The 12821-nt window shown below is 37.2% G+C and overlaps 1 protein-coding gene across 11 annotated transcripts in view; it reads left to right on the top strand.

Moving 5' to 3' along the window:
* The window catches only part of B3GALT1 (beta-1,3-galactosyltransferase 1), a 582447-nt gene that overhangs the window by 534801 nt on the left and 34825 nt on the right, over positions 1-12821 (top strand). For 5 of the 11 annotated variants that reach the window (XM_081261274.1, XM_081261272.1, XM_081261273.1 and 2 more), the window contains one exon: positions 7298-7421. The exons of the other annotated variants lie outside the window; for them this stretch is intronic. The gene's annotated coding sequence lies outside the window, so the exon portion shown is untranslated. The remainder of the gene's footprint in view (positions 1-7297; positions 7422-12821) is intronic. 11 annotated transcript variants of the gene reach the window in all.

Consider the following 12821-nt stretch of genomic DNA (forward strand, 5'->3'; position numbering starts at 1 on the left):
AGGAAAACACATCTGTCCTGTACTGGCCTACTGCTTGCCAGACCACAACTTCAGCAAGTCTCATTAATTTTAGAATAATGAAATCCCCCTTCAGTATGATCCAAGAAGGGCAAAGAGACAACTCTGTGAGTCCCAGCTCCCAAGCCCCTCCCTTCCGTGGGAGCTGCTGCAGGTTCTTGGTCATGCCTCCCTCAGGTCAATGTGACTGCTAGCATCCACACCAGATGGACCTGAGTATGGGGAACCACTTAAATCAGGAAGAGGATCATTTTTCCAGGCACATGTCAGGTCAAGAAGCTACCCTTTGAATTAAGATTCTATTTATTGCTGCTTCAGCTGTCAGTAGGGCATGTGCTTTAAGCTGTTGGTTTTACTTTGCTGTTTTTCAGCAGTGGTGATATATGTGTACAGATGCTGACCTGTTGTCTCATCCATTGTCCCTAGTGACAGATGCCATATCCATTTATAAAAAGATTGATCTAAACAAAATGCCCGTAGAAAGTAAAACAGCAAAAAACAAAAGCAAAACAACTGCCTAGAGATGGTGCAGCCTCAATTCTCAACAGAACTAATGGATCCAGAGAGTCTATGTCAAAATCAGAAGTCATGTTCAAATTCCATGAATGGACAGGGTATAATTTACTATGAAAGTATTTTCAAACTATGTTGAGTACCTAAGAAATTCAGGTAGGCAGCTGTGGATTCGGTCAATATTCAAGCTTTGCAAAACTCCTTGTACATATGCCTTATGAGACCTAAAGCTACAGCTAAAAAGTCTGAGAGCCAAACATGAATAAGAGCCTATCACCTTGTTCTGTTTGCTTGTTAAAAAGGTAAATTCTTGTTTATCCAAATCATTTAGGAAATAACTCACTTAATCTAGACTGAAGTTTGGCAAGTAGCTATAAACATTTGTATTTCCCAAAAGTATCATGGAATTATATTTAAAAAAAAAATCTTAAACTCATGGCATATCAGATATTTGGAATTTCTTCTTTAGTAAGACTTCAGGACCTAGCATGTGAATTACATATCAAAGGAAAATGGAAATATTCAGCTTAAAATTAGGAAAAACAGGCCAGATTATTTTTAGGTCCCAGGCTACATTCCTTATCTTACCAATGTACCTTATTTGATGAACAGAAATATTGACTGTATTCATATTTTTTCAGTCAGAAAAAGGGAGTTTTTCACTTAACTATCTACATAATATTGAATGCTTCATTCAAAATTAAAAATACATTTAATAACACACTAAGACATACACGCATGCACACAATTAGAGCTTTTTCCTGTATGCCTGGATATCTCCATTATTATCTGATTTATCTCTGTCTAAAAGAGGATACAAGTTCCTTTATAGCTTCATCTTCTAATAAGATATGGTAATTCAGAAAATACTTAATGAATGAAATAAAAGCTATTACAGGCAAGGAATTGAGAAACTGATTATGGGATCCAATTGTGCTCCTGGATTTATCTCACCAATTCATGTATGAATATATTGAGACAGACTGAGCCCCTACTGTGTGCAAGGCCTGTGCTAAGTTATAATGTATAAGATAGTTTGCATCCAATGATATTAAGTTATGAAAGAACATTTGTTGGAAATCTTACTTCCTGACCTCTTTGATGCCTGTAACAGAAAAGTGGTAGCTATTAGACTAGGTATCAATTCTGAGTCACTTTTTTAGTTATGAATTTCAGAATCAACCAAACATCTTACTGAGTTTCCTAATTCTTGTCTCATATACAAAAAAAAAAAATCATAAAATCTTCTCCATTCCAGGCCTACTGTTTTTCCTAAATTGGATTATCAATATTCTGAATATCTCATTTGATAGACAAAAATATATTTAATCACATACCAATACATACATTCACACACACAGTTAAGGGTTTTTCCTCTGCTTTAATATCTCCATTACTATACTAGTTGAATTATATCTATTTCAAAAAGTTTGCCAGTTCCCCTCTACATATTATGTTTCCTGGTGGTTTTGCAATTGCTACATTACCAAGATTTAGCATGGGTATCTTAAGAGGGACAGAGCAAAGCTGAGAGGAATTTCCAAAGAACTTGTGCCAGTCAAATCTTGTCTTCCTTTATTGTCCCCTCACACTAGATAGGGCAAAAAGATGTTCACAATTTGGAAGTAATTTTGATAGGAAGAGAAGAAGAAATAACTTTAATAGATGTGTATCTTTGTGCATAATAATCCACCTCCAAGTCTCTGCTATCCTTGAACTCTTTTCTCAACTCTCTGAATTTCCTAAAGATACTGTTTGTTACATACAGCATTTGGCTTACTTGGTCTTCTCAGGAATTAACTTTGAAAATAGCTGGAATAACTTTAACCTAAAATATTTATGTGGCTTGGATAACAGATCTAAAATCTCCTCCCACTTTATGATACACATGCTAAGCCAGCTCCAAAAATATTTTATCACTTTATTAAACAAAGACATACTACAATTATTTTTTTTTAATTCATTAGTATGAGTAGCCATGTTTACTACTGAAGAAATGGCTTTGTTTTCAAGCAAATCACTTCAGTTTGTTTATTTTCTAAATATTTAATCCAGGATGTGGTTCAATCATTGCCAGCACTTACTTCTTTAATAACTTTGTCAATTAGGCTTTAGAGGTCATAACAAAGAGTTATGCCTCAGAGAGATGGTTAGCTGCCTCTTTCAGATGGGAAAAAAATAAATATCACTGGCAGCACAGCAAAACTCAAACACTAAGATTAGAATAATACTCTAGAGAAGAGGGGACTTGGCCTGGAGAAGTTACAGCAATACATGACCCAGGAATATAGTACATAACTCCTTTTCCATGGTCTCATATACAATCAAGAATTCATGATGTGGATTTGGGCACAGACATTGAGGCAATTCTTCCCTGACAACTCAGCTTTCCAGGGATTGAGGATTTGGCAGAACAGAGTGGGAATAGCACTAACTTCCAGCATTTGCTTATGACTCTGCTGCAAATATCTGTGCACAATTTCAAAGTATTATGATGTTCCCAACATGAAGTTAGGAAGACATGTGTATCCACCAGCTCTGCCTGGACCACGCAGTGGATTCCAGCACATCCTGGATTCTGCAGAGCTGTTCAACTCCAGGCCTTCCTGAGGTTCAGCTCAGGTCTCTGTTGAACTATCTGGCAGTGATAGTTTGCCTTTTCCATCTCTGGTGTTGTTCCTAAGAACAGGCCCAGGTAAACTTCCTGCGTGGGACTAGCAGAGTCTCAAAGTCTTCCCAAGGATGCCACTAATGACAAAGAGAAATGGAAAGCTTAGTTCATTGTCATTGAAATTAAGAGTGAAAGTCGACAGTTCTCTCTCCTGAAGTCAAGAGATCAACTATGGCCTCCACTTGGTTTCCTATTAAGTCACATAGTAAACCTTGACAATTTAGTAAGTAGGCAACTCAGAAGGGCTTGGTTTTGTTCTGTTGGTCTCTATTCAAATGCTATTGTTTTTCTAGTGCTGAGATCTTTACCTCAGACCACACACAAACTAGGATCAAATGTGGCCAGAGGCTAACATTAAAGAATCATGGTGCAAATTTTTTTGTTGCCATAAAAAGGGCTGTAACACAACTTGGGAGATTAAATCTCATGTCCAAATATTATTACTATCCTATTTATCCTATTATGTCACTAAAATTCACCCTTGTAAATTCACAAAATGAATAGATTTCTTACCCATAAATGGCACTGGCAAAATTCCTTTTTTTTTTTTTTTTTTGCCAGCAGAAGCTAAAAAGAAAGGACAATTATTAATGGAATGTAATATAATAATGTACTAGAAGAGCTATAATTTTTAGGCCTGGTAAAATTGTAAATTAGATTAAAATGAGGGAGACAAATGTTGAGTCTAGGCTATTTCCCCAGAAAAACATAACAATTTATATAGTCAATTTTCAATTATCTGCTCAAGGAGAAATAGTAATAATGGCAATTATCCAAAAGAGTAGATAATGAACAAATTCATTTCTATATGACTTTGAAATATTGTTTCGTATTCTAAAACCAACATTTGAAGGTGGATGTACTTTATATTCTACAGTTATAATGCCTCCAACTTAAATACTGAAATTATGCCTTAAAAATCAGAATGTAAAAAGTAGGTGCATTTTTTCATCTCGTCTCATAAAATACATTCCTGTTTTCTATATTATTGCTGTGAATAAATGTCATTTTTTTTATGAAAATGTTAAGTTTATCCTAAGGCAGAGAAAAATTGAGTCTATATATTTCCTAGTTACTATTTTCCTGGCATTGATGATAACTAATCATTTTGGCTTAAAGGAACTTCCTTCCTTGCTTTTGTTTGGGTAAAGTTAATTTTTTTAAGATATGTTTTAAAAATGCAAAGAGAATGAGTATTCAAGATCTGAGGGACAAGTAAATAAGATTCAAGATATTTAAACTGCAATATCTGCCTATGAAATATTGAAGTAGCTATACACACATTCTCTACACTATTTTTAAAGATATGTTTTAAAAATGCAAAGAGAATGAGAATTCAAGATCTGAGGGATCTTGAAGATTTATGTCAGTAAAAGCTATGATACAAATAACAATATCTAAAATAAATAAATAATAAAAAACAAGATTAAAAAAAAAATGTCAGTATCTGACCTAGGGTACAGCTATGGTTTCATTCAATAACTTCTCATTTCTCTCTTTTTCTTCATTTAAAACTGCTTTATATAAGATGCTCCATATTAATGCTTAATACACTTTAATAATGTTTATATTTTATTCTACTCTTTTTAAATTTTTTTAATTGTCAATGGACATTTATTTTATTTATTTATATGTGGTGCTGAGAATTGAACCTAGAGCTCATACATGTTAGGCAAGTGCTCTACCACTGAGCCATAACCCTAGCCCTCTACTCTTTTTTTACATAGAAAATTTTACAAAAGCAAAGGAAGTATTTAAAATAAGCTGCTGTAAGATATTCCTATTACTTTCCCCAAACTCAACATTCAATATATTTGTAATTTCTTAAAAGCAACCTCCATGGAAATTATTTTACCAACATTAAGCAAATAACCTATTAAGAACTACAGAATTTTAGCATTCTTGAAGAAAGAGAATGAGGGTTCATACAGACTTAAAATTATATGTTTTCTCGCATGCTCTTAGTCACATGGGACATTTCCATTACTTTTTTGTGGATTAGCGGGGAGCTGGGGATTGAACTAAGGGATGCTCTACCAATGAACTACATCCCCAGTCCTTTTTATTTTTTAATTTGAGATAAGATCTTGCTAAGTTTCCCAGGCTGGTCTCAGAACCTGCAGCCCTCCTGCTTCAGCCTCCCAGGTTCCTGGGGTGATAAGTGTATACCACTACATCCACCTGAATAATACATTTTTTAAATAAAGTAAAATCGTTCCACATACTGTGGTGCTTTTGGTTGTTTGCTTGGGGACTTCTTGGCTTTGGTATTTGACTTGATGAGTACTTGGTATTGAATAAAATTTGATTTGCTCTCTTTTGAATATCTGGAGGTACCTTCAGATGAACACTGAGAAGGCATTGGAGAAGTGGGGTAGTGACTGGGCAGCTGGGCAGACTCAGGCTCCAACACTGGTCCTCAACACCAAGAGATTTGTGCAGTCTACACCACTGATTTCCAAAGGTCGTGATTTTCTCATCATTAAAGTACAGATTATGTAAAAACAAAAAGGATTTTGGTGATGATGATAACAAATGTAAACAAATTAGCACAGAGTAGTAAATGTGAGCAATTGTTACAGTACCCTATTACAATAGCTAACATTTCTTTTTACAAAATAGCGAATACTTTTGCCTACCTTGTGCAAGTGCCATGCTAAGCACTTTCTATATACAGATCATTTAACCTTCAATATGACTTCATGACTCAGACACTGTTATTATCTCTCTCTTGCATATGGGGACCTAGAAAGGTTAAGTTACAATCAGTGTCTGAATCCGTATTTAAACACAATTCATACACAGCCATCACAAAGCATAGGCTTTTATATAAGAAGCCAGCAAATGTATCCAATAGAACCCCAAATAACACCCTAAATTAGAGGCCTGTAATCAGAGTAATAATTTTCTTACTTGCTTGTTTGCTTTTTTTTATTTTCATTTTTATTTTTTTATTTTTGTGTGTGTGTGTGTGCTAGGGGGATTGAAACCAGGGTGCTTTACCACTGAGCTGCATCCCTAGCCCATTTATTTATTTATTTGTTTGTTTGTTTATTTATTTAAAGAAGGGTCTCTCTAAGTTGTTTAGGGTCTCACTAAGTTGCTTAGGCTGGTCTCAAATTGTGATCCTTCTTCCTCAACGTTCTGAGTCACTGGGATTATAGACATGGCTACTTTACCTGGTTCCAAGAGTACTAGTTCATGTGACGGACCATCGCATTTCACTCAACTTCACCCTGCATTCTTTCCAAAATATGAATTGTGAGAATAGAACATTATGCCTCCATTATGAAGCCTTATATACATACATCTTGAGACCCAAATATCAGATCAACAGAAGGCATCTTCTGCTTGGCCTCCAACCTACTATCTAAGCAGGTCTTGTAGCTTCAGCCGGTCTTAGAGCAGTCATTGGTGAAAGTGAAAGGTCATAAGTCGAACCCAGCTCTGCCACAGATGAGTTGGGTGTCCTTACCCGAGGGGCCTTGGCGCTCTGGACCCATTTTTCATCACTTGGAAAGTGAAGACACTGCACCACAGACAAAAGCTGGCCACCATGGGGTAACCCTGACCCTTGTGTAGGCTTTGGTTCTAATTTGTTTTGATTTGTTTCTTAAATTCTAGAACGTAGAACTCAAGAAATTTCACATAAAGATCTGTACTTCTGTTTTCCCCTGAAAATCTGAAGTTGTGACATTACTGGGCCTATTTTTACTTATGGCATTAATGAAAGTCATCAGCTAGACCTGGGCCATGGCTGCCTGCCCCATGCGGGGCGTGTTCTCCCTAGAGAACCACAGTTCCTACCATTCCCCATTGTCTCACTCCCAGGCGGCTCTCCCTTATCGTACTTGGCTAGTCTCATAGTCATTTAGGTTTGCATTCCTAGGACACCTCAAATGCTCATTTATTCATTTATTAAATCTCTTTTTTTCTACTCAATGAACCTCTATTCAAGGCTTACCCACATGCCATTTTACTAAATAGAAATCATCTTTTTTTTTTTTTTAAGTCACAGAATTCTGTCTTCATTTCTCCAAACCCAACTAATTTTCATCATTTCTAAAGTCTTTCCTCTTCTTGGTGTCCACTTAGGATTCTTCAGTTTGCTAAGCAGAACTTCTCCTGCCAGGAGCCCCTCAATTCTCCTCACAGATGGAGACCATGCTTGTACTCTGCACCTTGTAGTAAGAAGTACATGGCACACTTGGTCCAACAGGTAGGACAGGAAAACACCACTCATTACACAGCCCACCCAGAGGGAAAATAACAGCCATGCTAAAAATCCCCAAGTCCACGTCTAAGGACTAATGAATAGAAAAGCTTAGTTCCTTTTTCTTTTATTAATTTTTATTTGCTACAGTATGTAAAATACTCTTGTCATAAGACTTTTATTCCTGAATGACACAGGAGAAACAAAACCATAGCTTAAAAGGGTTGATTTCTAAAATCATATTTACAAGTGTCTATGAAACCTTTGACTAGTTTTAACACAGGCCTTTTTTAAGATGAACTATTAGGGACTAAAGATATGCTTCGGGTGACCCCAGAGTATTCTATCTAAGATCCATTGCTCCAAGGCAATTGATCTTCAATCATTGATTCTTGAATCTTCTTTACTGAAATAACCTTGTCTCTCAGGCAGTTGTACTTCAATCATTTCTTGTTTCAGTTGAAAATAATAGAATTTTGTATAGAACATGAAAATAAATATCTAAAATAAATAATTGTTAAAATGTTTTTATTGAAAGTGACAAAGAGCAAGACAAATACTCAGAAGGTTACTTTATATGCTGTCTACCCTAAATAGCATGTAAAATCAATAAAAGTCATTGAGGCCCTCCCTCTGACCTGGCAAGAGGACACTTGGATGATTTCTTCTTTCCCTTATCACCCTCTGTGACCTGAGGCTGACCACCTACCCTCTTTAAACTACTGTTTCCTTGTGCACAAAATGAACACTTATTTCAAAGTGCCTTTTAGATGCCAAGCTCAAGTCGACACTGAAGTACAACAGGAGTACAGGATGCAAGATAGACAGCTCTGAGCTCATTCCCGGCAAGCTGATTTGCCAAGAGCAAACTCAACAAAATGCCAATTCCCCAAATTCCTTTGTCCTTTCTCCTTATTTAAAAACAGCATTTTGCACTGAATGTGTTAGTTTTCACAGCCTTTGTAGATTTCCGTGAGATTTTATTTGATCATCTTTCCCCCTTCATTTCATGACAGCATTTAAAGGAGTGTCCAGTTAGTTTGTCTCTGTCTTCAGCCCTGGGCCCTATGATAAGGAACAATGGAACAGATTTAGCACAGAGAAAAAAGGATGGTCAGAGACTGAGGGACATAAGGTTATAGCCATAATGATTCTCAAATTCAAAACAAATTGATTCAGTATTTAAATATATTAGACAGATTGAGCATACAATCATCCTGCCTGTGTGGTCCTTTCTCTTAAAACTCTAAGAGCTCCGCAGAGAAAACAGACTAAAAAGAGAAAATAAATAAATATGCAACTGTGATAAGGATTCTGGGAAACAAACAGTGCTCAGACAGTGAATAAAAGGACCACATGTTAGACAGGGTGGTCAGGGGAGGTGCCACTTCCTTCCAGGTACACGATTGGATTATAGAGCCTTTTTTCTCTCAGCTGTTCCTTAGGGCCATGGGAAAGGTCTGGCCAATGAGTTAATTGTGAATAGAAATGCTGTGTGTCACTTTCATGCTGGAACATTTAATTGCTGTTGCAAGGACCTTTAGCTCCTCTTCCCCATGGAATTCTGGCTGACAAGATGGCTCAAGATGTAGTTTCACATTTAGCTGGAGCCTATATAACCTCAAAGTGCCTCCCCCAGCAATTCACAAAGGACTTGTAGCGTGAGCAAACAAACCAAGCTACCAAGGTCTGCAAGCTTTTGTTAATGCAGGATAACCAAGATTGTCCTGAGTAGGCCAAGAGGCATCTCTGAAGAGGCAGATGGATGATTTACAGAGGTTTTTAGACAAAAGAAGCCTTAAGCTTGGCTGGTTTACAAACCTGAAAGAAGGCCAATATGGCTAGATTACAGTAAATCAGAACAAAGTAGCAAACAATCTTCAGAGTTCCCTTCTGCTCTAGGCTGACGGGGCTCTTGGCGGTTCTGATGTTTATATTCCTGGCAATGCTTGAAGGCAGATTAAGTAGCTTGACTCTAAATGCCTTTGATTTGTTTACACAAATCAAACTCTCATATTTTATCTCATGCCTCTGGATTATGATCATTTTTATCAAGAACTTTGCATGTGGGCTATTGATATGGTAATGTAATCCTTATGCCTCTTGCCCTCCAGTCAATACCAGGATGCACTTGGGTGTATAGGCCCTTCATAGCTGAGCTAAGGATCAGGATCGGCAACCCACAGCATTTTCCAGTAAATAACATGTAATGTTGTGCTCTCAGCTTCTCATATCTATTTCTTACTATTCTGGCCACAAAACCTAGGGAAAAATCCCAAACTTTTCTGGACTTTTTCATAGCCCCTTAATGTTCATGGAGCAGAGCTTGTCTTTTGCACCTAAGCTCTTGTTTGCCAACAAAACAAGACAAGAAGCCCCTTAGGGAAGAGTAAACCACATGGAATGCAGTTCATTCTCTTAGGAAGAAAAGAAGTGCTGAGTCAGCCTTCGTGGGATTAGACAACTAAGGCCCTGCTTCATCCTTGACACTGCTAAGATAGAGCTGCTGATATTATAACTGCTTTTATTGAAGTTTGGTAGATTTAGAGGAAGAACATCCATCTGATATTACAGTCATTCTTATACGGTTCTTAAAGTCTTAAGGATTTTTGAGGTGAATAAAATCCTGCTTTAGAAAAAGAAAGTAGGAGAAGGAAAGGGAAAGGTATCCAAAATTAAAATTGAGTCTTTAATATGGTATAGGCTTAGTGCTAGATACTTTCATATGCATTATTATCCCCATGCAGTAGAGGAAGCAGCTAAGAGAGCTTATGGTCACCTAGCCCAGGAGTGGCAGAACACAAAAGCAACAGGGGTTTTGTTCCCTACCCACCCTTCTGAAGACCCTGCTCTTTCCTCTGTATCATTTAGACTAGAGTGTAAAAGTGTCTAATACCATCACCACAGGCAAACAAAATGGCCAAATCTCACACTCCTAAAATCTCCAGAGGTTTCCTCTAAAAGATAAACAGTAGATCATTATTGATCTATTAATTATAGAGAATCAGAAGAGCTTCTAAACAGAGCTGGTTTGTAATAAGCTCTGCTCTGCTAATTGTGCATCTTCCTTTGTTCAGCCTCATCCTCTATAATTAGCACAGTCTTGAAAATAGAAGTTGTCTATGACATTGAAATTCTTGCACAGCACAACGTGTAATTATTTCATATCTTCACATTAGGGACCAAGATACTTATGGTGAAGGGTGGAATTTTGTTTGTTATTTAATTACTTACAAAAGGAGCACAGGAACACCAAGACAAAGAGATTATTAAAATAATTTCTACTTGACTCTGAAACACATGCACATAGATCAAGACACGGACACACCTTTTTCTCCTTTCTGGCTCCCACCTGACTTCACACCTCCTTTCCACTGACACAATCTCAGCTGTACCTGCTACAATCTCTGTCAAGGACCTACTTATCCTTCAAGACACACTCAAAACCGCCTCATTGGCAGACCTTTTCAGATGTTCACAATGAAAATTAAGCTCCCTCTTTCCCATCCCCCAGGGTGCTTTGTACTAATCTTAGAGCATCTCTCTGCCTTATATTAGGTTAAGAATGGGGCAGAAACTGTTGATGATTCACTCAAACATTTTCTTTCTTTTTTTTTTTTTTTTTCTGGGCATATAAACAGTCAGCATTGTCCTGCCTTCCTTGGAGTTGGATATAACCATATGATGAATGTTAGCATTGGGAAGTGTGTGGAAATGATAGGCTTTTGCGGGGGGAGGGGACAGGGTTTTGAGGCAGTAGGTGTTACCTCCTCATGTCTCTTATCAAGCTGCCATCAGTGAGAGAACTCAGGCCCTAAGGTGGGGGAGCCATGGGAGGAAGGGTATCTGGGCCCCTGAGTCACCAGATGTGAAACTGTGTCACCAAGTAACAAACCCTATTAGGCTGTTACATAAATTAAAAATAACCGTCTATTATATAAAGTCTCATAAATTTAGGACTTCTTTGTTACAGCTGTGAGTATATACTTAACCTAACACAAGTAAGTTTGTGTTTGTCTGTGTGACTGTTACTCCCTTTATTTTAGAAGCCTGAGAAGAAATAGGACTAAAAAAGCAAATCACCTTTAACTGAGTAAAATTAAACTGAATTGATCCCTCATTTGAAATGGAGCAGATGGTCATCAAAATTAAGAGTGGAAGATGCTCTAAAGCATCTCCAGGATTGGAATGCCATCTTCTCATTTGCAAGCAGCTGTTTAGAATTTTGTAAACAATCTCACAGGTGACTAATTTGGATTAGAGAACAAAAGGAATACCCTATTAGTTTCCATATTAAAAATGTGTCTTAGCTTATTAATCATTAAAATATTCATTATTTCAATAAACAACTATACCAAACACATTCTACATGCCAGGTCATCCTATAACAGGGTTGATCAATAATACCTTGGCTCCAGCTCACTCCAAGTTCACAGTCCTCTGGGGAAGCCAAATATCTATTAAATTATCTCACTACTAAATTCATACTCAGCTTATGACTCAGGATATCAGGTTCTTTTCTGTAAAATAAAAATAATAGTATTGCCTGCTTCTCAGATTTTGTTGTAATTTTTAATTAGACAATGTTTAAATATAATTATTAAGTATTTAGCACTGTGCTTAACACTTCAGTTTAACAAGTTGATAAATCAACATTGTTAAGACTCATATTAACTTAGGTAAATACTATGGTTTGTGCAATAATGGGATCTGAATATACTGAGGGAGAAGTGTGTGAAACACAACAGGTGCCCTTGAAAGTGACTCTTTATATAATAGTTGAAAGGTAGGGGAAGAATGTTCTAATTTTTTAAAAGTGAAATAAACCAAAAAGTAGTATATACAAGGAACCTATGATGGGAGGAAGCATTTTGAGGAAGTGGGGGGGAAAAAGTCAGGGTAGCTAGAGTTTAGACAGGAAGAACATGCTAAAGCTGCAGGAGGAGAGACAGATACTTGGGAACCACCATGTAGTTGTTCTGAGAATAAAACATAATTCCTAAGCACAACAGAAAATCACTGAGTGGTTTCCAAAAGGTGATGGCACCGATGGTATGATCAGCTTTGATTTTTGGAAAGATCACTGTAGCCAAAGCATTGAGAAAAAGGATTAGAGACTAATAATAGATAGATCACTTGACAAGTCACCATAGGAGTTGAGATGAACGAGGCCTAAAGCTTTAATAAGGTGGGTAAAGAAGTACAGATGTCAGCTGTTAAGAATGGCTGCTGGTTTTTCTGATGGACAGAGGCACATTTCACAGGGATGGGCACCCTGAGGGGCAGGGTTTCAGGGTCCTGAATTTGCCTTTGTGCCTGCTGCATTCAGGTGCCCCTCGGATGTCCAAGGACACAGTCAAGTACACAATCAGCTATATGGGCCTGGAATTCCATCAGTACCTCTGA

This window comes from Spermophilus citellus (assembly GCF_964194105.1).
Source record: "Spermophilus citellus genome assembly, chromosome: 11".
NCBI lineage: Eukaryota > Metazoa > Chordata > Mammalia > Rodentia > Sciuridae > Spermophilus > Spermophilus citellus.